Source organism: Rhinopithecus bieti, unplaced genomic scaffold, assembly GCF_001698545.2.
Source record: "Rhinopithecus bieti isolate Rb0 unplaced genomic scaffold, ASM169854v2 scaffold_2339, whole genome shotgun sequence".
Lineage (NCBI taxonomy): Eukaryota > Metazoa > Chordata > Mammalia > Primates > Cercopithecidae > Rhinopithecus > Rhinopithecus bieti.
Genome location: NW_016803819.1, coordinates 1,507,111 through 1,532,827, shown reverse-complemented (window position 1 = coordinate 1,532,827; position 25,717 = coordinate 1,507,111). Strand labels below are relative to the sequence as shown.

The 25,717-nt window shown below is 38.6% G+C and overlaps 1 protein-coding gene across 17 annotated transcripts in view; it reads left to right on the top strand.

The window, feature by feature from the left end:
- APBB2 (amyloid beta precursor protein binding family B member 2) overlaps nt 1–25,717 on the top strand; it is a 430,702-nt gene that overhangs the window by 128,451 nt on the left and 276,534 nt on the right. For 16 of the 17 annotated variants that reach the window (XM_017854485.1, XM_017854599.1, XM_017854539.1 and 13 more), the window contains exon 3: nt 914–1,025. The gene's annotated coding sequence lies outside the window, so the exon portion shown is untranslated. Of the gene's footprint in view, nt 1–253; nt 330–913; nt 1,026–25,717 lie in introns of those variants that run through there. The other variant, XM_017854493.1, reaches the window with a different exon arrangement.

Here is a 25,717-nt window from a genome sequence, read left to right as displayed (position 1 = left end):
CTCCCCTCCCCTCCCCTCCCCTTGAGATGGAGTCTCGCACTGTCACCCAGGCTGGAGTACAGTGGCATGATCTTGGCTCACTGCAACCTCCACCTCCCGGGTTCAAGTGATTCTCCTGCCTCAGCCTCCCAAGTAGCTGGGATTACAGGCACATGCCACCACACCTGGCTAATTTTTTGTATTTTTAATAGAGATGGTGTTTCACTATGTTGGCCAGACTAGTCTTGAACTCTTGACCTTGTGATCCGCCCACCTCTGCCTCCCAAAGTGCTGGGATTACAGGCGTGAGCCACCGCACCCTGGCCTGGAAGTTACATGTTTTAAATGAGGTTAGTAATCATGCAGAATTGTCAGATTTTCTGTTTTATTAGGAAAAAATGAACATGGCTCTCTCTTCCCATTCTTACCTGCAGAAATTAAGGTGTGCTTAATACATTTGAAGAGTATTTAAAAGTTGTTGATAATTTTCGTTAAGTTGTTGTGATTCACTTCTATTTACAACTACTTCTGTGTTTATAAGATGAGCTCATGTTTGGAAGTGGGAACTGGCAAGCGTGATTTCAGAAGACCTTCCTTCCCAAGTCACAATATAATTAGAAGTCCAGATTCTCCCTCGGTTCCTTTTATGACTCCCTGAGAAAGACATTTTTAACAGGAGTGGTTGCCAAAAAGCCTCACTAGTTCCTGCTTTTGAAACTTTAATAAGGTGACAGATCGAACTGCCATCTAGATTTAGAAAGCCTTGTTAGTATATTATGAAAGAAAGATAGCTTACATTTCTCAGCATTTAAGGATCCCAATGACGTCTTTATTTTATTGATGCAGAGATACTCTGAATTGCAATGGGGTATTTTGATTTTTCATTTCTGATCTGATTTTGAATTTAAAATTTTTGTCTCTACACAATTTCTAGATCGATCTCTTTGGGCTGCCTGACCTCCTTGGGTGATTGCTATTAATTAACAGACTTTGTGGGGAAAAAAAGGAGCTTGCCTTCTGAGCTTTGTATCGAAGACCTGGGAAAAGTAAGTAATTTTAAACTTGCTTTTAAAAAATTCTTTTATGCCTCTCTCAGAAAGTTAACAATAGGTCTGTGGCTTTCTACTTTCTTTCATTCCTGGCTTAATAAATTTTACTTGTTTTTGTGGATTTGTAACATGGAAGGGGACTCAGGAAACCTCTTTGTATTAAAAAAAACCTGCAAGAGATTAGGATGATGTTCTACATTGTGCCATTTCTTTTGAGTTTCATAAACTGAGTCCTCAAGGTTGTGACAAAACTTTTATCAGATTTGCAAGTGGTTAAATGTCAAATACAAGGCAATGTAATATGATGTGACAGAAAAGTGAATCCAGTTGTGTGAGCTTCAGGTGTTTAGACTTTTAGATATTTTGGCTAGGCTTTTGTTTCTGAATTTTAGAGTAAGGATGAAATTGACTTGGTACTTTTCTTGTCTGGAAAGGAAAGCAAAATGTGGAATTGCTTGTCCAATAAATTCCTCTTGTAGCTTTGTCTTGGAAGAATTGATGCACCTGCCAGTTTTATTTTAGAATTTTTTTGAGGCCACTATAAGACGTTCTAATTGAGACACTTGTTGAATGTTTTTGCTGTGTTTTGGAAAAAATTGCTTGGAACCAGAAAGTTCAGTTTTTTTCTCTTATCTTTTGAAAATGGACCTTACAGATACATAAAGTCAATCTATTTTTTTAATGGATACTACTTGGAATTATGAATGATCAAATGCCCGTAAGAATATATGCAAAGTAAAATATGCACGTGCACGTACATAAACACACACAAATATCCTCTCTAGCATGCTCCAGAAACATTTTCAACAATAGGAACTGTTTTTCCATTAAATTACTAGATAACTTTCTAAACTTTCTATGCTTTGTGTCTTATAGCTCCTCTCTATTTCTGGCAGTACAAATGAGCTAGTTGAAACATGTTTAAAATAAAACAAGACAGAACAGAACTTAGCTTTCGTTCTATGAAAGCATTAAATAGTAAGATCAGATTTTATAGCTCTATTGTTATCGTATTTAACTATATGTTTAATTATTAAATTGGGTATTATTTTGTAATAACTATAATAAGGTAAGGGTCTTGAGTTTTGAAGCTTATTTGAAGTTAAATATTTGCACTGAAAAAATACATACTTTGGGAGGCCGAGGTGGGCGGATCACCTGAGGTTGGGAGTTCAAGACCAGCCTGACCAACATGGATAAACCCCGTCTCTACCAAAAATACAAAAAAATTAGCTGGGCATGGTGGTGCATACCTGTAATCCCAGCTATTAGGGAGCCTGAGGCAGGAGAATCGCTTGAACCTGGAGGCGGAAGTTGCGGTGAGCCAAGATTGCGCCACTGCACTCCAGCCTGGACAACAAAAAGGAAACTCCCATCTCAAAACAAAACAAAACAAACAGAAAAACATGTACGTCTATGTGCAACACACAAACACATATACACACAGACGTACACAGATACTGCACATACACATGTAATTTCTGAGGGCTGTCAAGTCTCTGCTAAAATATGAATTAGTTGAAAATAAGGACTTTGAAAATCTCACCCAAAATAATTTTTTTGTTACAGTGAAATATTTGTAATAGTGAAATATTATTGTCAGTGGAATTTTTAAAAAATAGAAATTTATAGGTTGAATTTTGTAGTCTTGTAATAACACATTAATCTTAAAAGACATATTTGTGTTGTAGTTGTGTGTTGTAGTTGTTATGCCATTTTGGAAGGATATTTGAAAAAGGATTGTGTTGGAGGCCACCCAGTCTGTCTACAAAACAGAACAAAAGGTCAAACAATTGATTCTCTGGGCTTCAGGGTCTAGATATTTGCAGTGGTGTTTAGATTGGAAATATAACTTAGCTTCAGAAAGTAAGCTACTTAAGCTGCCTTTCGAATAACAGCATTTCTTTCAAATTTCACATAATCTCTAGTGCAATATTTTCTTTACATTATACCAAAATATTCCCTTTTGGGATACATTGTGGCATTGTTGTAAAAGTTGTGTTTCCATTTTGTAGAGGGAAGGCATCTGTGGAACTTGTGTGTTTACAGTAAGCTAAAGACAGTCCTGTGTTACAGAGGTCTGTGACAAAGAGACTGTGACAAAAAAAGATCTCTGTGTACTAAACTTGATGTTAAGGCCAGACGCCATGGCTCACGCCTTTAATCCTAACACTTTGGGAGGCAGAGGTGGGATGATTGCTTGAGCCCAAGAGTTCAAGACCAGCCTGGACAACAAAAGAGACCCTGTCTCTACAAAAGATAAAAAATTAGCTGGGCTTTAGTGATAAGTGCCTGTAGTCCCAGCTAATCCAGAGGTTGAGATGGGAGGATCATTTGAGCCCGGGAGTTTGAGGTTGCAATGAGCTATGATCACACCATAGCCCTACAGCCTGACACTCGAGTGAGACGCTGACTCTAAAAAAAAAAATTAATAAAAATAAAGTTGATGTTACAAGTGAATATTTATATATGCAGAAGGATGTTTACAATGTACCCTTAAGGTTAAAAAAAGAGAAGGTTATAATGCAGAAGTGTACTGCACATAAATCTGATTTTGAAGAACTAGTTAAGTTATATGGAAGTTAATGGGAGGGGAGGGAGGGAGATGTCTTTTCTGATATTTATTAAAGTCATAAGAGAATATTTCTAATGGCTCTTTGAAAACTGTAAGGGATACTTAAATGTCTTTGTGGTTTCTTTTGGAAAAGCAAACACACAATTTTAGAGAAAATTCAGAACCCTAGACAACCTCCACACTTCTTTTAAACCTCTGTCCTTTNCTGCACATAAATCTGATTTTGAAGAACTAGTTAAGTTATATGGAAGTTAATGGGAGGGGAGGGAGGGAGATGTCTTTTCTGATATTTATTAAAGTCATAAGAGAATATTTCTAATGGCTCTTTGAAAACTGTAAGGGATACTTAAATGTCTTTGTGGTTTCTTTTTGGAAAAGCAAACACACAATTTTAGAGAAAATTCAGAACCCTAGACAACCTCCACACTTCTTTTTAAACCTCTGTCCTTTACTTTCACTTTTTTCTTAATTACATGTGTCTTCAAAGTCTTCCTTGTTTCAAGCATTTCAAGCAATTCAGAAAATTGATTATTTGAGGTAGATTTTTGGAAACGTGAGTCTATAATGGTAATAAAATATAAACCTATCTTCAAAAAAATTAGCCATGGATTATTTTAAAGGAAGTAAAAAGTTTGTATTTTATTATCCTACTTAATGCATGTCTATGTTTGGTTTTATGTTAACCCTAAATGAGTATGCAACAAGTTGTTTGGTAACTTACTTTTTCCACTTAATAAATAATGCGTATCTATGCTAATAAGTATTTACCTACAGCATGATTTTTAGTGAAAGGGAAACAATTGGATCTTAGCCTTTTGTTTAATTTTAGGCTATCCTGGCTTTCAGTTAGAAAGGAGTATAAATATGTGGAATCTATGGCATAGGTTCTTCATATGAGAACAGAACAGAAAAGGATTCCCCATCTAGAATCTTTACCATGTTTACTGTAACCAGACATATTCTGAATAGGAGGCTCATGGGTCTGAATATGTGTTCAAAATGGTAAGTGTCACTGGCTGACAGGTGCTGTGTATAAAGCTTTGTGTCTTCTTTGATCCCTTTGTTACATTACACAAGAGTGCAGGTGACATATTCCTCCCGCCGAGCTGTCTTAATCAGTATTTCTGTGCCTAAGGGAGGATTTTACCTACGTATTTCTTTCTCCAAAGAAACTCCAGATAGCTCAGATGAAATGATGGGTACAGAAGGAACACTGATGGATTTTGGAATATAATTTATTTATGGAACAAATCGCAGTCCAGGTTAACTGGAGATCCAGAATGTTTTATAAACCTTTGTGTGCTTTCTTAATTTTTAGTTCATTTATTGAGCTAACATTTGTTGAGCAACTACTGTGTGCCAGGAGCTCATTATTCAAAGATGAATGAGATATGTCCTTCCTTTTAGGGAACTTAATTTGAGTTTCAAAATTAGATTTAAATAACATTTATGTAGCATGTACAATGTGAAAAGCAGTGGAATGGATATTATATTCTTAGATGAGACATTCAGTGACTAAAATTCAATAATGATATTTACTGACCTATGCCTTTCAGAATAAGTTAGGAATATGTGTTTTCTAATTTTTAGGGTTTTTTCCCTCCCATTACGATTTTGGTACCTGCTGCTACTTTTTAAGTTAAATTAGGAAATGGTAAAAGGAAAGTTAAACAAATTACAAACATTTAATTGGTAAATGTAGAGAGTGGTTTTGAAAACATGGATGTGTGTGTATACACACACGTTTTATATTTGGAAGCCTGTATGCATATAGTGTCATAATTTTTTTTTTCTAGTAGACTATTTCTTAGTTCACATGATACAATTAAATATATCTATCAGGATTTCTGGGTATTTTGCCCTTAGAGTGACTCTGTTGCCCAAGTAAGTTTGGAGGCCATACCATTAAGCACTTGATATTAAGCACTTGATGTCCACAGGAATTCTAGGGGTGGGCATTATTGAAACTCGGGGGAAAAGTAACTTGCTACCTTCATACAGTTAGAACATGTTTGAGTCAGGCTTCCAATTATGATGCATCTAACTACAAAGCCCTGCAATATCTTCCTGACTCCCATGAGCTGGTGGTGAAAGCTGATTCGAGAATGCTGTAGGTATGCACAGGACAAGCAGTCATTTCAGCTGAGAAATCAGGAAGTCTGTTCACTGCATTGAAGAGCTGGAACTGAAGTATGACTTGAGGGCTGAGTGAGAAGACGGAAAGTAGGGAGATAACTGGGGCTGTAGAAAAAGCATATGCCAAGGCATGGAGGAATGGGAGCTCATGGCATATCCAGAGAGTGGCAAGAACTCCACCGTGGCTGGGGTATGGAGTGTGGGAACAGAGTGGACCCTGAGATCCAAAAGGTGCCAGAGTGAGAAAGGTCGCATGTGTGCCATGCTAGAGACTTAGAGTTTCTAAACAATAAATAGCCATCCAGAGTTTTAAAAGGAGAAATTATTAGATGGGAGTTTTATAAAGATCACTTGGGCAGTAGCATGGAATATAGTCTGGAAAAGAGAAAACCAGAGGCTGGAGACCCAGGGATACCATGTGAGGTTGTATAGATTGTTCACTGCAGAAGTGTAGGTGTGAGCAGCAGATAGGAGGACTTAGAACCACCCAGCACACATGTGGTCAAGCTGTGCACTCATGGGGCTGGGCCTGCCTAGAGAGAGCACCTTTTATAATTTGCACAATGGGATGATCTACTTGCTTTTAATTGTTTTGAAAACAATAGGATTAGATAAGTAAAGATAAAACAGTGTACCCTAGGGCCTAAGAGTCTGGAGGTGGGCATACTAAGCTATTGGCTGTTTGTCAATGGGCATGTTCCCTATCCTCTGAAAGCCTACTTCCTCATCTTTAAAGTAGAGTTAATAATAGGGTCTGACAGAGCCCTGGACAGACCAGTTAAGAGAAGGGGTGAAATACGAGAGATGGAGAAATGATGGATCTGGGAGTGCAGGCTGCTGCTAGCCATTGTTTAGCCCTTGAGAGTGTGCTGGGAACTGTACTAAAAACTGCCTGTTTTATTTTATTTAATTTTATATCTGCTTTCAACAGTGGATGTTATTATCCCATTTTCAAGATTTTGAAACTGAGCCCCTAACAGGTAAAATAACTTGTCTAATGTCACACAGCCAAGGAGTGGCATTGTTAATACTTGAACCCACCACTGTGACGGTCATGTTTGTGTTCTTAACCATTTTGCCACATTTATAAGTGATCTTTTCTGTTTTCACTCCTTTGGTATCCTCCTTGCATCCTTTGTTGTTTTCAACTTGAATTGAGTGATATTTATGTAACATTTCATTTATTTTGCTATACTGTTAGATCCTGAGGGCTGGGGTCAAGTCTCATTAATTTTTTTGTCTTTCATAGCACCTTGCTTAATAAAATATGACCGATAAGACAATAAAATGTGGTTGACAGAGGCTGGGTGCCGTGGCTCATGCCTATAAATCCAGCACTTTGGGAGGCCAAGGCAGGTGGATCACTTGAGGTTAGGAGTTCGAGTCCAGCCTAGCCGGCATAGCGAAATCCCGTCTCTACTAAAAATACAAAAATTAGCTGGGTGAGGTGGCACGTGCCTGTAATCCCAGTTACTCAGGATGCTGAGGCAGGGGAATCGCTTGAACCCAGGAGGCAGAGGTTGTGGTGAGCCAAGATGGCACCACTGCTCTCCAGCCTGGGTGACAAAGGGAGACTCCCTTTTTTAAATTGATAGAATTAATAATCGCTAAGATTCCTTCTGTCTTCTAAAGTTAAATAATTTTTCCTTCTATAGGTAAAGCTTCAGTTGCAGTTGTAGTCCAGTAGAACTTAAAAAGAGCTTCTTGGATGTTAGTTTGGTATTTGGACTGATGGTTAAAGTTTCAAGAAATTTCTAATTGCCATTTTATCTGAAAAATAATTTGTGACTTGCTGTCAAAGACTGAAGCCAAGACTAAAGTGTACTTCTTGCAAGCCCTTTTTGGAGGTTATAAAGCTATGCTTGCTGCTTCATTGCTGCGGCAGGTATAAAAACTCCAGTGTCATCAATGATATTTTTGAGTTCATAAAAAATATTACATTGTCATTCATATTAGTAAGGACATCAGTTTCTAACTCATATGGAGCCCCTTGGGCCAGTGGTCACTTGTTTTCTTCTTTTATTGACAAAAATTATATACATTTATAGTATACAACATGATGTTTTGAAATGTGTATACATTGTGTCAATCCTAAATTAAGCAAATTAACATATGCACTACCTCACATACTTATAGCTGACAGTCACTGTTGTTTGGTGCCTGCTGGAGTCAGATGTAGACAACAAAGTGACCGTTAAGGGCAAATGACTATCAGACGCCCTGGAGTCAGACTGTATAGGTTTGGATTCCATCTCTTCTGCTTATGAACTTTTTTTTTTTTTTGAGATGGAGTTTCGCTCTTGTTGCCCAGGCTGGAGTGCAATGGCACAATCTTGGCTTACCGCAACCTCTACCTCCCAGATGCAAGCGGTTCTCCTGCCTCAGCCTCCCAAGTAGCTGGGATTACAGGCATGCACCACCATGCCTGGCTAATTTTGTATTTTTAGTAGAGGTGGGGTTTCTCCATGTTGGTCAGGCTGGTCTTGAACTCCTGAACTCAAGTGATCTACCCACCTCGGCCTCCCAAAGTACTGGGATTACAGGCGTGAGCCACCACCGCCAGCCCTACTTACGAACTTTTTAACCCTTGGCCAGAAAAAGTCTGGGAAATAAGGATGGGTAAGAAAACAGGCTGTGATCATAGGTTCATGTACCTGGTTCTTTAGGAACTTAGGAAGAAAAAAATCCTTATCCACTTGGAAGCCACATTTTGCTCAGATACGCTTAAAAGGAAGCCAAAATTGTGAGCTTGTAGGACAGAATTTAGCACTTCAGTATTATAGCCTATGTTTATCTCGGGATGACCCTTTGCTGTTTTTAAACCAGAGTTCACATGCTCTTGTAACTACTGACTGCATCTACTCTCGTGAACCCTAAGGAGGTAGTTTGGGCTTTGCTTCATACTCTGTGTGCCTGAGTAAAGTAGGAAATGATGGCTTTTAAGAAAATGGAAAATATTACTTGAGATCAACATTTCATCTGGGCTTTGAAAAACTCTGGGGTTTCTTTCATCTTCCAGGAGAGCAACACAACTGAGCTGTGAGAAAGGAAACCAAACCCTAGGGGAAGTTTTATAGCTCATTTCTGCTGATGTTACTGGAAAAGAGGAAGGTAAGGGCCTCTAAATAGCTCTCGTAGCCTCAGTCGGACAGTAAGTTCAGGTGTTCTGGAAATAGAACACAGGACAGCTCTTTATTCCCATTGGCCTCTGCTTGGCCTGAAGGAGAGGGTGAAACCACAGCAGAATGGGTCTCTTAGAACATTGTTGTGCAGCAAAAACAAATGTATTCCCGCAGTAGAGTTTCATATTTTCTTTCATGAATTTAAAGTTGAACAGAGGCCGGTGATATTTTTCTCTTTTGAAGTTTTACATCTTAGATTGCTAGAAGAGCGAGCACAGTTGAAGGAAAACTGTTCAGATGAAATCTTTTTTTTTTTTTTCTGAGACGGAGTCTTTCTCTGTTGCCCTGGCTGGAATGCAGTGGTGCAATCTTAGCTCACCACAACCTCCGCCTCTTGGGTTCAAGCGATTCTCCTGCCTCAACCTCCTAGGTAGCTGGGACTACACGCACACACCACCATGCTTGGCTAATTTTTGTATTTTTAGTGGAGACGGGGGTTTCACTATGTTGGCCAGGCTGGTCTCGAACTCAGACCAAATCTTACTCTTGTTGTCTGTAGCTGCTTAGTTTTGTGCTTTAAACTATGGGCAGACTTGGCTTGTGCATTCTTGACAGGGAAAAGCAGGATCTAGCAATGCCAACTTAAAAAACCCATCTCCAGGTTTGCCTCCACCCACTATGTGATCCCTGCAAGAAAGCTTCAGTCTACTGTAAGCTGGTAATCCCTTAATACTTCGATACTTTGGTAAAGCAAATAAGATCCTGTGAACTTTTCCTTTTACTGGTGAACTAATTATTGTTTTCCTGCATTTAAAAGCAGATGTTAAACTCCTTTGATGTTCAACAGCAGACAGACTCTAGTTGTGCCTTATAGCCCTGGATGCATATCTGTTGTTTGAATGAAGATCAGCTTTGGCAAATTAGATTTTGATGGCTGCATTTTGATCTGGATCACAGAAGAGAATAGCAATTTATTCTTTTATTTAGCATTTATTGGATTCCTGCCTGGCCCTTTACATAAGTTATGTTCAGATCTCACGAATACCACAAAACCTTGCAAAACGTGTCTATTTTATAGATTAAAAAAAATAGGGCATAGAGAGTGATTACAAAACTTGCTCAGGGTTACCTTGCTATTAAGTTGCTGGGTATTTGGTCGGATTTTTTGGCTGACCTCAAAGCTGTTACTATATAGGGGCTGCCTTTTAAGAGGACATAATCAGTGGAGCAAAGATCTTGAGGAGCTGGGATTAAGAAAAAAGTAGTTAATATATAATCACAGTGTTGTAGAAGAAAGAAATCACCATGAGCCCCTCATTCATTCATTTACTCAGTAGACATTTACGGAGTGCCTGTGTTGTGCTAGATAACTCTGCAAGGTGTTGGTGATTCAGTGATGGGAAAGACACAGTCAGTCCCTCACCAGCTTCAAGGAGGAAGTAGGAATGCAAGAAAGAGTATATGATATGTTGCTCCCCTAAAAGGCCACAGTGTCTTGTTTGGGATAGCTTTTATGAAGTTTTCAAGATGTAAAATGTTGACACCTTCACAAAGATTACTTTTTAATTCTTTTGCTTCATTGTATATACAAAATTATCTGCAAATAAACAGAGGGGTGACTTCACCAGCATACTTTGTAGCTGTACTCCTTGTTTGGGCTGCTTTGGACATGCAGAAATGGAGGTTGGAGCAAAAACTGTATTGCATTTTAAACAAAGTCTTGCAAACAAAAATTTTGGACAGTTACCTCGCAAGGACTATATATAATTCAGCTTTGGATCCCCCTTTTTGTGGAGAAGATAACTTAGCATAGTGCCTAGTACAACTCTGATTGGCTCGGTGATGGGAAATAAAATACCGAAGCAAGGGGAGAGGAACCTCATAGATGGGGGATGAGTTCAGATGGTATCTAGGGAGAGTGTGAGGGTGACAATAAAATAAGCTGACAAATACACCAGGGATCAGATCACATGGCATATGACGGACTTAATTCACACTTACAGACTGTTGCAGTAACCAGGAGAGGAAGAGCAGTGTCTAGGTAGTCTGGAAATGACATTAGGTTTTGGTGCTTGAGAGAGACTGCAGTCTTCCTTTGACTTCTGACTCTTCTGACTTTCTGCTCACATATGAGCCCTCTATGCCTTCTTCCCCACCGTGGTCTTTATTTCATTTTTTGAGACTTTCAGCTTTTATATGCAGTATTTGGTTCCTTAATAAGTTAGGTGACCATACATACTAACTTGCTGGGACAATCCTAGCTATGCCTGCTCTTCTGGCATAATTTTTGATACTGACCCCTTTCAATATTAAAAATGTCCTGGTTTGGATAATAAATTAAATAACCACCCTACTAATAAAGGAATTTTGTAGCATTCTATATCTTTTTAAAAAAATCTTTACAGCATTCAGACTGCTTTGATGAACTAAATGTGGATGTAGTATCAGTAAAATTACATATCAGACTAGTGTCTGATGTCTTATAAGTAGAAAAAAGAAAAAATGAGCAGTGGCTGAAAAGGCTCAAATGTACTGTAGAGAGAAATTAATTGATTTCAACAAAATGAACTTTTATTATAACCAGTTGTTGGCATAGCCATAGGAGAGAGGGCACTTAAAGGTTGTCATGATGATGGGTAGTGTTTAGGGAATCTGGCATCCTTTGAGAAAATCTTATCATAGCTTGTTTTGATTTAGAGTTTCAGTGTTTCCATCACAGTGGTAGTTTAATTCAGATCCTTTTTCATGTATTTCTTAAGTAGAAAGTAAAATAATATAACTTCTTAGAACAAAGATTCTGTCAGGTTTAAAGAAACGAGTGGAAGGGAAATTGTTAAATTCAAAATTTTCCCTTAAATCTTCTGTTAAATTGTGTCTTTTGATGAAAATGGTGGTGTTTTAATCAAAGGAGATATTCATATAGGGATTCAATGGGAAGCCATATAATGTATGTTCAGGTTTTTTTACTTAATAAATAGCGTTGAATTGGCATTATAGTTCATATACATGGATTTGAAGAAACAAACTAGTCTTTTGTTATATAAATGTATGTAAAATAAAAGCTTTTGGTGTTCAGGTAATGCTTGACAGTAATTGCAGTAGGAGACAAATGGGTGTAGGATCAAAACATGCTTATGAACATTCTTTTCCATATCAATATTTTATGAAATAGTGATGCATTTACCTTCAGGTCCCATAGTGACTTTTACCCTGCAGTATCATCTTTTAAAGGAGGGTAGATTAACAGAGTAGAGGGACTGACACTATATAATCTGGAAATTCTGTTTATCTTTGAATTAAATTTTGACTCTTCCACCGGCTATCTGTGAATGAGTTTTTTCTTTAAGCCTCAACTTTCTAGCCCATAAAATAGAAATACTAATATCTGCTGCTTAGCTTATTAATATAATTTTTGTTAACTCCTGAATCTGGGATAAACATGAAGTGTGTAACACAAAGGTTGGTGTTCTCTCAGGCTCAGGAGTTAATACCAGATACTGAGGATGGAAAAATGTGTGATTGTTGGAAGGGTGAGACTCAAAACATAGGTTGAGCTTCCCTGAAAAAAACCAAAGTCCAAAATACGAAAATATCCAATGCTTTTTGAGTGCTGACATGATGCTCAAAGAAAATGTTCATTGGAGCATTTTGGATTTCAGATTTTCAGATTAGGGATGCTTAGCTGGTAAGTATATAATGCAAATATTCCAAAATCCCCAAAATCTGAAGTTCAAAACCCTTCTGTTCCCAAGCATTTTGGGTAAGGGATATTTAGCCTGTAGTTAGTAGGCAGTTTCTGGCCAATCAGAAGGATGCTGACTGTACATGTTCTGGATGGTCATCCTGACACCCACCCACTGGATATCACCCTCGGTTGTCGGTGTCCAGAAATCTGTGTTTAACCTGTGATGGTTTGCAAGGAAACCCACTGGATCTCTTAGTTAAATTACTGCCCCTTCTCCCAGCTTTGTTACCTAGAAAAAAAAATTAATGCCCCTTTCTCTGAGGTGATCAGGAAGAGAAACCATTTTCGTGTGATGAGGTGAGCCTGGACATCATGCCTTGATTCCTCTTTCAAAGATTCCCATTTTCATTGCTCACCCTGCTAAGCATTGCTGCCAGCATTGTGATAGCTCTTTGGGGACTCTGCTTTCCCATTTTCCATTCCATCCCTCGTCTGGAAACATGTCTTTAATTCCCTAGAGAAGATAGAAGTTGAGTTTATGACTTAAAAAAAAAAAAAAAAACAAACTGCTAGTTATGGCAGTCATAGACCTATTCCTCACTGTGCTCTCTACTGGGCTGCCTCTCTGGTTTAGACCATCCAGTCCCTGCCTTCAGAAGTGACTCAGCACAGCTAGATGTAGAATCTAGGCGTCAAAGAGAATGAGACCCTGGAAGAGGGAGGATTTCCTCCTTCCTTCTCCGACGTCTTTCCTTGCTAGTTTCCATTTCTTATCTCAGGATCTGCTTCTTCCCAGGATAATTGACAATGGGAAGTACACCTCTCACAGTGCAGATCCTAGCCCCTTTCCACAGGGCTGGGATGGCAATAGCCACAGCTGTCAAAAAGTCTAGTATCAGTACAAAGCTCCCCATATAATCCTAGGAGGTTCCTTTGCTAGGGCAGGGGTGAGTTGATTAACCATAGTGGTTGTATACTGATATGGTCAAGAGTCTTTGAGAAACCACTTTGTGGTGACATTTTCATCAACAGACTAAGGTAGTACTCCTGACCTTTAGCTCAGGAGTTTGATTAGAGAAGATAGAGGAATGCAGGAAACCTGAATTACAGTCATGGTTGTGCCACCTCCTTATGTGACCTTGTAGACATCATGCACCTCTTCTGCAGTCCTCATTTTCTTATCCATTAAGTGGTTTCACATGTAACAGGATTTTTAAGGTCCTTGTCAATCACGAATTCTATGAATCTATAATAACTCCTAAAAGTACCTCATACAAGTTTTGAATAGATTCAACTTGTCTGTATCTGATGATGATGGTTACCATTCTTAACATTGCCTTGGTTTGTGACTGCAGCTATTTTGTGGAGGTCCATGCATCTATTGCTGGAAAAGGCTATCCCCCCATTATTTATTATTATACTGCTCTCTGATGATTATAAGCTCAACAAGTCTCCCCTGTGATTGTCTTATGTAAAATGTCCCACTGTAGGCCTGAGTATTAGTGATGATACCACTTTGTTTAAAATATTGGGTTCTGGCTGGGCACAGTGGTTCACACAAGTAATCCCAGCACTTTGGGAGGCTGAGGCAGGCAGATCACTTGCGGTCAGGAGCTTGAGACCAGCCTGGCCATCATGGTGAAACCCCATCTCTACTAAAAAATACAAAAAAAAAAAAAAAAAAAAAAAAAAAAAAAAAATTAGCCAGGCATGGCAGTGCATGCTTGTAATCCCAGCAATGCGGGAGGCTGCGTTGGAAGGATCACTTGAACCTGGGAGGTGGAGGTTGCAGTGAGCCAAGATCGTGCCACTGTCCTCCAGTCTGGGTGAGAGAGCAAGACTCCATCTCAAAAGAAAAGAAAAGAAAAAAAAAATTGAATCCTCTGTATCTGAATGGATTTAATAGCTTCTGATTTGTGATGTTGAATATACTTTATAGATTAAATAGAGGTGATTGTTGGTAAGTTTTAAGGTATATTTCAAAAGAGAATAAATGCTGATTTTTCTGTTTCTACAGAAAACATCATTGGTGTTTTAATAGGAATTGCATTGCTTTAAGTAGTATAGATGACTTAACAATATTAAGTGTTCTAATCTATGAACACAGGATGTCTTTCCATTCATTTTTTATTTCATTGATATTTATTTATTTATTTTTTAGAGGAAGGGCCTCAGTCTGTCTCCCAGACTGGAGTGCAGTGGTGTGATCACAATTCTCTATAGCTTTAAACTCCTGGGCTCAAGCAATCCTCCTACCTCAGCCTCCTGAGTAGCTAAGACTATAGATACATGCCACCATGCCCAGCCCTTTCCATTTATTTGATTTTTATGTTATTCTAACAGGTTTTTTTTTTCATGTGGAATTTTTAAGGTTTTCTACCTGTGAGATTATGTCATCTGCAAACAAAGATAATTTTACTTTTTGCTTTCCAATTTAGGTGAATTGTTTTTTCTTGCCAAATTGTTCTGGCTAGGACTTCTACTACTATGTTGATAAGAAGTGGTGAAAGTGGACATTCTTTTCTTCCTTTTGATCTTACAGGAAAAGCTTTCAGTCATTTATCATTGAGTATGCTATTAGCTGTGGGTTTTTCATATATGATCTTTATTATGCTGAGATAGTTTCCTTCTATTCCTAATTTGTTGAGTGTTTTTTATCATGAAAGATTGCTGAATTTTGTCAAATGCTCTTTCTGTATCAAATGAGATGACGATGATGATGATGATGATGATGATGTGTTTTTTCCTCTTTGTTCTGTTAATGTGGTGCATTTCATTGATCAATTTTCATATGTTGAACTATCCTTGCATTTCAGGTATAAGTCCCACTTGATGATGGTGTATAATCCTTTCAATAAACTGTTGAATTTGGTTTAGTGTTCTTTTGCTAGGGATTTTTGCACAATTTTCATGAGAAATAATGGTTTGCAGTTTTCTTTTTTTTAAATAGTGTAATTGTTTTTCTTTGGTATCAGAGTAATGCTGGTCTGATAGGAGTTTGAAAGTGTTCCTTCTTCAGTTTTTTGGAGTTGTTGAGAAAGATTGATGTTAATTCTTCTTTAAACGTTTGATAGAATTTAGCTGTGAAGCCGTCTCGTCTTTGACTTTTCTTTGTTGGGAGGTTTTTGATTCCTAATCAATGTCTCTACTAGTTATAGATCTGTTCAGGTTTTTTATTTTTTCATGATTCAGTTTTGGTAGGTTTTGTGTTTAGGAATTTGTTCTTTTCATATAGGTTATCTAATTTGTTGGTAATTATACTCCTATAATCCTTTTGATTGCTGTAGAAACAGTAGTAATGTCCCTTTTTTCACTTCCAATTTTAGTTAGTCTTCTCTCTCTCAGTCAGTCTACCTACAGGAGTGTCAATTTTGTCAGTCTTTTCGAAGAACCGCCTCTTGGTTTTGTTGATTTTTCTGGGAGGTTGGCTTTTATGACTTTCATTGATAAATTATTATTATACAAATCATCATAGATTATTTCAGTATTAGACTTCAGTTTTCTTGTTTTTGTAGTTTGGCAATGAAAAAGGCACCTTTACCTTACATATGTAGATGCATGAAGGGTTTAAATAATCAGCACTTTAAAATAATGAACTTGAATGTCTCTGCCATTTTTTGTTCCTTGGATAATGCCTTTGTCTTACTACTTATTGTAGTTTGTTCTTATTATTTGTTGCATTATTGTAGTTACACTCTCGTGGATAGTTAAGGTAGTGTCCCATGATTTGATAGCCAACTGGAAAGTTTCTCATGTTTTCTTCATGCTGAACTGCTAAAAGTTTAGGTGACATTAATTAATTGTCATTATTATATTAAATGAAAAGCCAAAGAGTGAACTTAGGGAGAAAAGCTTAGAGGACCGGTGGTCTGAAAATTACAAATTTTAATTCTGATTTTCTGAATCATGATATTCCACTGAATATGTAGACTCATTACCTCTCTACACCCTATTTGATGTTACTGTAATTCAGTGAGTGACCTTCTCTGTGATTATGTGCCATAGGCAGTTTCAGTCTTTTTTTTTTTTTTGAGACAGAGCATGTAAAAAATTTGATGTTATTGTAATTCAGTGAGTGATCTCTGTGATTATGTGCCATAGGCAGTTTCAGTCTTTTATTTATTTATTTATTTTGAGATGGAGTCTCACTCTGTCACCTAGGCTGGAGTGCATTTGCGCAATTTTGGCTCACTGCAAGCTCCACCTCCCTGGTTCATGCCGTTCTCCTGACTCAGCCTCCCAATTAGCTGGGACTACAGGCGTGCGCCACCACACCTGACTAATTTTTTGTATTTTTTAGTAGAGATGGGGCTTCACTGTATGAGCCAGGATGGTCTCAGTCTCCTGACTTTGTGATCCACCCGCCTCAGCCTCTCAAAGTGCTGGGATTACAGGCGTGAGCCACCGTGCCTGGCTGTCAGCTTCAGTCTTATTTTCAAGGAAATGCCACTCAAACAAATCATTTAATGACTTACTTTATACTGAAGCTGAGAATCTTGTTCAGGCTTCTTGGCTTACTTTAATTTCTCCCTCCCTTCATTTCTTCCCTGCTCCTCAGAAGTCAAGAATTTTCTAGTTATGTTTTCTTTTTTAAAAAAAAATTAACAAAGATTATATATATTCAAGGAGTACAACATAATGCTTTGATATATGTGTATGTACTGATTAAAAATATGGAATGCTTCACAAATTTGTGTGTCATCCTTGTGCAGGGACCATGCTAATCTTCTCTGTATTATTCTGATTTTAGTATATGTGCTGTCAAAGCAAGCAATTTCATTTCTTTTTGATAATTCATTTACTCAATTCTTTTGGACCAGAAACATTTTATCTCAGAGGCATGATGAACACTTGTCCTCTGTGGTGCAATGTCTTGTGTATTTTATTTTCAGAATTCTTACATAAAACTTCTATTTATGAATCAAGCCATTTCTTTCTTTTCTTTTTTTTTCTTTCTTTTTTTTTTTTTTGGACTGAATTTCACTCTTATTGCCCAGGCTGAAATGCTCACTGCAACCTCCGCCTCCTGGGTTCGAGTGAGTCTCCTGCCTCAGCCTCCTGAGCAGCTGGGATTACAGACATGCACCACCATGCCCGGTTAATTTTGTATTTTCAGTAGAGACAGGGTTTCTCTATGTTGGTCAGGCTGGTCTCGAACCCCCAACCTCAAGTGATCCGCCCATCTCGGCCTCCCAAAGGGCTGGGATTACAGGCGTGAGCCACCGTGCCCAGCCTGTTTCTTTAAGAGATTTCTATCAAAGTTTTCATAGATTTATTAGTTTGTTATCTAGTCACTACTAATGATCACATTTTACAAATAAAATATTTTATATTACAACTTTATAATACATATTTTATTGATTCTAAGACACATATCTTTTCACATTTTAATATCTTTGAAATTTGATATATCTTGCAATCACTGACATTTTACAGCTATGATTGGCAGCATTTTTATTTTTATTATTATTTTAAGGCCTATGAATGTAACATAACTTTGATTTTTATTATTAGTATGTAAAATACTGGTGTATCTTCTAGTCAGTAGCAGTTAGATTTGGTGAAATAAGTTACTGTTAATGATCACTGTAATAATTACTGTTGGAAACTTACTGTGAAACTTCTTTTTTTTTTTTTTTTTTTTTTCTGAGACGGAGTCTCGCTCTGTTGCCCGGGCTGGAGTGCAGTGGCCGGATCTCAGCTCACTGCAAGCTCCGCCTCCCGGGTTTACGCCATTCTCCTGCCTCAGCCTCCCGAGTAGCTGGGACTACAGGCACCCGCCACCTCGCCCGGCTAGTTTTTTTTTTTTTTTGTATTTTTTAGTAGAGACGGGGTTTCACCGTGTTAGCCAGGATGGTCTCGATCTCCTGACCTCGTGATCCGCCCGTCTCGGCCTCCCAAAGTGCTGGGATTACAGGCTTGAGCCACCGCGCCCGGCCGAAACTTCTACCTTTACAACAGGACTTGTAAATGGCAATGTAACAGTTGTTGTTGTTCTTTTTTTTTTTTTTTTGAGACAGAGTCTGTCTCCAGGCTGGAGTGCAGTGGCGTGATCTCAGCTCACTGCAACCTCCACTTTCTGGGTTCAAGAGATTCTCCTGCCTCAGCCTCCTGAGTAGCTGGGACTATAGGTGTGGGCCACCATGCCCAGCTAATTTTTGTATTTTTAGTAGAGATGGGGTTTCACCATGTTGGCCAGGATGGTCTTGATCTCTTAACCTAGTGATCCGTCTGCCTTGGCCTCCGAAAGTGCTGGGATTACAGGTGTGAACCACGGCACCGGTCCACAATGTAACAGTTCTACAAAAAGTTTAGAGTGGAAAAAAATCACCTGTAAGCCATAAACCTATATACTATAACAAATATATTTTGTATGTATTTCATTCTAGTCTTTTTACATGTGTACATATTTTTATCCATTTGTAGCCATAGCATATGTACTACTTTAGTCTACTCATTTTTTATTCCTGTTAAATCTTAATTTCTCTCTGTTTCATGCCTTCATATTTGTCTTATTTATTTATTTATTTATTTATTTATTGAGACAAAGTCTTGTTCAGTTGCCCAGGCTGGAGTGCAATGGGATGATCTCTCCTCACTGCAACCTCCGCCTCCCCGGTTCACACCCTTCTCCTGCCTCAGCTTCCCAAGTAGCTGGGACAACAGGCGCCCGCCACCATGCCCAGCTAATTTTTTGTATTTTTAGTAGATATGGGGTTTCACCTTGTTAGCCAGGATGGTCTCGATCTCCTGACCTCAAGTGATCTGCCCGCCTTGGCCTCCCATAGTGCTAGGATTACAGGAGTGAGCCACCGTGCACAGCCTGTTTGTCATTTTTAATAGTTCCATAATCTGTCAGTGTATGACCGTAATAAAACTGCATGCCACCCAGCTGCTGAAAATTTAGATTGTTGCCATTTTTCCTTTTGTGAATAATGCTTCAATGAACAACTTTTTAAATTAATTTTATCATTTATTTTGGCCATTTGTTTTATGAAATACAACTTTGGAGAGGATCTCTTTAGCCCAGGGGTTTGAAGTTGCAGGGAGCTCTGATTACATCATTGTACTTCAGCCTGGGTGACAGAGCAGGACCCCAAGTCTTAAAAAAAAAAAAAAAAAAAAGGAAGAAAGAAAGAAAGGAAGAAACATAACTTTGTAGAAGCCTCCTGAACTGTGTTTTGCTGTGAAGAATCAATCTTTATATTCAAATAAATCCAAATTAACAGCTGCTATTATAACACTGTTCATTCATTCATTCACTCAACTATGTATTCACCAAGAATACATTGGATCATTATGCGTTCTGTAGGTTCCAAGAGCCCAGGAATCAAAGTTAAATAGGACATCCCGTGATGTTTGATATTTTGTTGTATAGTGGGAGACTCAGACTTATCGAAAATAAATACTGTGTGATGAGGGATGTTGGAAAGATAAGGGTTAAAGTTTCTTAGTTGCATGTAATTTACTTTGAGAGGATTGTTGATTGGTATTCTTTTAAGATAGGAGGTGTGGACATATCATGTTACATTTTTAAAATGTGTCTAATAGGTTTATCTGACAGAAAATGGCTCCACCTGACCTATCCAACTTCCTTGCATTCTGTGATGTCTGTGATCCAATGTTTGTATAGAGTTCCGTGTCATGTTCCTCCAACATACTAAGTTCCCTGTTGCCAGTAACTGTGTCACATGTCTTTTTCCTTTCTATACCTGGTACAATCTGCTGTGTTTGTAGTAGGTGTCAAAGTATCGGTAGTTCATTTGACTTGCTTTTAATTGTACGTTTTTAAATGAATGACAATATTTCACTAATTTATACTTTCCTTAGAACTTCATTGACTATCAGTTTGCATTCTATGATCAGTGCAATTTTAATTCTGTCTTGTCATATTTGTTTAGTTAAAAAAGTTTCAAGTTAAGAAGATGGTTAAAAGATTATATAATCCCATAGAGATTTTTATAGTAAAAGTTTAAAATTCTGGTACTTGTGATGGTTGGAAGTAGAACCTTCGCTGGACAAAGTAAAACCCCTCTGTATAAATTTTTGGAGGCTGTCTTAAGGCTTCGTTGAGATGGAAAAAAAATTTATATAACTAAATATCAATCAGGCATTCGATGCAGTGAATATGTTTTGGAAATAGCCATTTATGGTTCTAGCATTAAAAAGTCATTAGCAAGCTATGAATTTACCTCCTTTATACTCGTGCATTACAAAGTGGACCCAATTTTTAAACTTCCCAAGAAGGTATTCTGGAAACAGCTTTTGAGAATGATTTCTTGAGATTTTTTTTCCATTTCTGAAACCTGAATAGAATTGTGCTGTGTTCTTTGCAGAGCTGTGGTGATTAGATTGTACAGTTTCACAGACGTGTGTACACACACATACGCACACACACACACTGCTATGCAGAATCACTGTCCTGTTGTGTGATCTTCAAATGAAACAAGGGAGGAATAATCTGGGATTGACTGAGATAAATTTATCTCAGCTATTCAAAATACAATGTGAGCATAGCGTAACTCACTTGGACAGCTGTGGAATGAAACTCTTGTTTTAGTGGCCATTAGCTATTTCAAGAGAACTGACTACACAGAAGAACGTATGGTAAAGATAGTTTGGCAATTGATGGAATTTGAAGTAGCATTTACAGGCTGAGGCAAGTGGATCACCTGAGGTCAGGAGTTTGAGGCCAGCCTGGCCAACATGGTGAAACTCCTAAAATACAAAAATATCTCCTAAATACAAAATATCTCCTAAAATACAAAATCTCTCCTAAAATACAAAATTAGCCTGGTGTGGTGGCAGGTACCTGTGGTTCTGGCTACTCTGGAGGCTGAGGCAGAAGAATCTCTTGAACCTGGGAGGTGGAGGTTGCGGTGAGGAGAGATCATGCCGCTCAGTCTTAAAAAAAAAAAAAAAAAAAAGTAGCATTTACATCACCAACTGAAATTAAATAATTTTCCTCCAAGGTGATGTGTAACCTGACTCTTGTGACTGAGGGATTGATCTGTTGACAAATCTTTATGAAATAACACCACAGGAGGGAAAATTATATGCAGGCATCAAGCTTTGCACTTATTTTACAAGCCCTCTTTATTGAGTTTGTATGATCTTGTTGTGTACAGCTAACAAAAGGTTACTTCTTTGTCATGAAAGCCATCCTCAGTTTTCAGAGACAGTGGGGCACCACAGAGACTTTCCTTCTCTGCATCCACATTTCTGGTAATGTCATTACTGCATTTGACTCTTTTATGAAGCCCTTTTGGTCACATCAACAGTGCATTCTAAGCTGTCTATCTTAACTTCTAGCTTTGTCTGTAAGATTTGTGTGGTTAGCCTGAGGCATATGCAGATAAACTGCCCAGGTTCAGTGTTCTCAGATTTGGAACTAAGTGTGCCACAGAACACTGAATTGATGGGTGCAGCTTTTCAGCAATATTGATGTTTCTACAGTTGAATGTAAATCTTTGGACGCCTTAGTTTGCATTTTCATAGTCATGTATAGTTCCTGATCACTGGTTTTCAAACTGCCTCGTCTCTGTGAAAGCTGTGTTTAAGTGGAAAGACAAAGAAAATTGTTCTTCCCCACCTACTGTTCTTCTGCCCACTCACAACAGTAAGAATCGTGAGTGTGTTTCTGGCCACATGCAAACAGTGGCAGCTCCCAATTCACAAGCTGCTTACATTTCCAGAGTGAGGTGGTTGTGAAGTCAATTAGTGGTTTAGAACTTTGAATGGGTTGGCTAATGGTAGAAACTAATATAAAGAGTAGATGAGCTGGCCGGGCACGGTGGCTCACGCCTGTAATCCCAGCACTTTGGGAGGCCAAGGCAGGTGGATCACGAGGTTAAGAGATCGAGACCATCATGGTGAAATCCCGTCTCTACTAAAAATACAAAAATTAGCTGGGTGTAGTGGCGTGCGCCTGTAGTTCCAGTTACTTGGGAGACTGAGGCAGGAGAATCACTTGAGCCTGGGAGGTGGAGGTTGCTGTGAGCCGAGATTGTACCACTGCATTCCAGTCTGGTGACAGAACTAGATTCCATGTCAAAAAAAAAAAAAGAGCCTACCAAAACTTGGATAACCCTTAATGTTCCAGAAACAGTTTTAATTGTTTCTTAAAATATAACCTTCCCTCATGTTTCTCTGTGGAAAAGCTTCTTAGTTCTGCTTGGAAATCTTATGAAACAAACATTTCATTATTAACTTCAATAGATGGCTACCTATCTCTACCTGTGTATCCTGGAGCAGTGTATCAGTCAGGGTTCTTGGATAGAAGCAACAGAGACTAGCTGAATAGCTTAAGCAAAGAAGTAATTTATTGAGAAGATATTGGGTACATTCTGAATTTACCAGAAGTTGGGGGAAAGGACAGGCACGAAATAGAGACTACACAGCCAGATTCATAGCCAAGGTCATACAATAAGATTAGTTCTATGTCGGGTAGACCCTGTCACTGAACACTGGACATTGGTGTTCATGCTGACCATCTCTTCAGGATCAGACACTTGGTACCAGCTCTGTCACTTCAGCCTTTGCTGCCTCTGAGCAGTGAGTGTTGTTGCCATTGCCCTCACCCATGATAATTTCTTCCTGCTCCTGCCTCTTTTTGACTCTGGTTCTAGATTCAGGGTTGACCAAAACTAAGCCATGTGCAAGCCTTGACTGCAAGACACTCTGGGAATGTTAGTGTCTAGCCATTTTTGCTTCTATGTTGAGAGATGTGCTCTCATCAGAACTCACATGATGAGGAATTCCCCAAATATGGTGGAACAGAGTTTAGATGCTGGCTGTTGCCAATCCTTCTTCCCCCATAAGGATATAACTCACGATAAGAAGCTTCAGTAAGGACTCTGGTAGAAGGGGAGATGTTGCAGTGGCCACGGTGTTTATCCATATGAAGCTGTGGTGAATGAACTCTATCTAAGATGGCCAGTTGTTCTTTGCTCACTGGTGTCCAGGGTCCCCTTCACCACGTGTTAACTAAAGCTAGAGATTTGAAGATTTAGGCATATTTGACCTCTCACATCGTGGTCCTTAAATAACAAGATGTACTAAATTGAATTTTAACAATAGGAGTAACTAGGAGGAGCAGATTAAGATTTATCTGTTTCCTTGTTTATAGTAGAAAATGAAATTTCACATTATCAATTTGTCTTATACAGTTGGATGGTTTATATGTTTCATTGATCAACTTCTACCCTTTCAAAAGTTCATTTTTCAATTGCAGTTATACTTGTATATAGCTTACAAATTGTTGCTCACGGATTTGCATTGCCGTTTTCCACTTCTTAGAAGCAACTACTCTTCAGTTCATTTAGCTCTTCTTCTGGTATTTACTTCCTTGTAACAGATTAACATGTATATATTGGTAATTCTTGAATTGTTTTTCCATTTTAGGCATTAAACATGAATTCCATTGAGGAAGAGAAGGGTTTAGCTTTCTTTTATTCTTCCTCCCTTAAATACCTGCCCTTGTACTAAGATAGTTACATCTCAATTTGTGTTCACTGTAAATGCTTTTCACAGCTGAGCTATGCAGGATACTGTGATTTTATTTTCTTTCTTGCATAGCACATTAAAATTTTGTTGCTTGGCCAGGCGCGGTGGCTCAAGCCTGTAATCATCCCAGCACTTTAGAAGGCCGAGACGGGCGGATCACGAGGTCAGGAGATCAAGACCATCCTGGCTAACACGGTGAAACCGCCACTCTACTAAAAATAAAAAAACTAGCCGAGCGAGGGTGGCGGGTGCCTGTAGTCCCAGCTACTCAGGGAGCTGAGGCACGGAGAATGGCAATAAATCCGGTGAGGCGGAGCTTGCAGTGAGCCTGAGATCACTGCCACTGCACTGCACTCCAGCCTGGGCGACACAGCGAGACTCCGGCCCCCCCCCCCAAAAAAAAAAAAAATTGTTGCTTAGTATTCTATTTATATACTGCTTATTTATCCCCAAATTCTCAAATAAGGTCAAACACAATAGCACATCTCTTGGTTCTTATGTGTGTGCATGTGACATTTTTCTTGGGCTCTCTGCTTGCTCACTCTGTTTGGACTGTTTACTCTTGAGGCCTGTGCACAGCTGTTGACCTGGAATTTGTCCTCACCAATCATATTGGGAATTCTTGATTGACCTGTTTACTGGATGTAATCTCTTTTGGTTTTGACCCTCTTTTGGGGAGGCACACTGCCTGACTGCTTTATGAGAAAGCATGTGTAGATGGAATTCTTTTGAGATCTGGCATGTGTCAAAATATCATTTGGTCTCCCCTTAGATATGATTGATATCTAATTTAAAGTTGGAGATTACTTTCCTTGGGAGTTGAGAGGGCTTGTTCCATTTTCTTCTGCTTCCAATTTTGTTACAGAATTGTTGCATGTTCTTCTGACTATATTTACTTGGTACATGTCTTCTTTTCTTTTTGGATGCTTTTAGGATATTTAAAAATCCCCCAGTGTTCTGAGCTTTCCTTGTAATATACTTTGGTATGTCACTTTTTCATTCATTGTGAAGACTGTTCTCTCTTTTTTGGAGCTCCTATTTGTCAGATGCTGAAACTCTTGGATTTTTCCTCCAACGTAATTATTGTTTAAAAAAAAAAATCCCTGGCTGTGTGTGGCTCACACCTGTAATCCCAGCATTCTGGGAGGTCAAGGTGGGAGGATTGCCTGGGCCCAGGAGTTCCAGACAAGCCTGGGCAACATAGTGAGTCCTTATCTCTTCCAAAAAAAAAAAAAAAAAAAAAAAAACTGGATGTAGTGATATGCGCCTGTAGTCCTAGTTACTTGGGAAGTTGAGGTGGGAGAATCGCTTGAGCCCAAGGATTCAAATTTGCAGTGAGCTATGATTATGCCACTGCACTCCAGCCTTGGCCACGGAGCAAGACTCTGTCTCAAAAAAAAAAAAAAAAAAGTCCTGATTTTATCCTTGTATCTTTTTGTTCTACTTTAGGGGAACATTTACCTCTATTATCTATTAACCTCTCCGTTGATTTTTTATTTCTGTGATTATAATATTAATTTCTAGGAGCTTTTTCTTATTCTCACAATATCTCTATTTTACAGCATCCATTCTTTTTGCTTTGTGGATGCAATATATTTTACCCTGTTGGGGTTCTTAATTATGTATATTTGAAGTCTTCTCCCTGCATTGACCCTGTTCCCTCCTG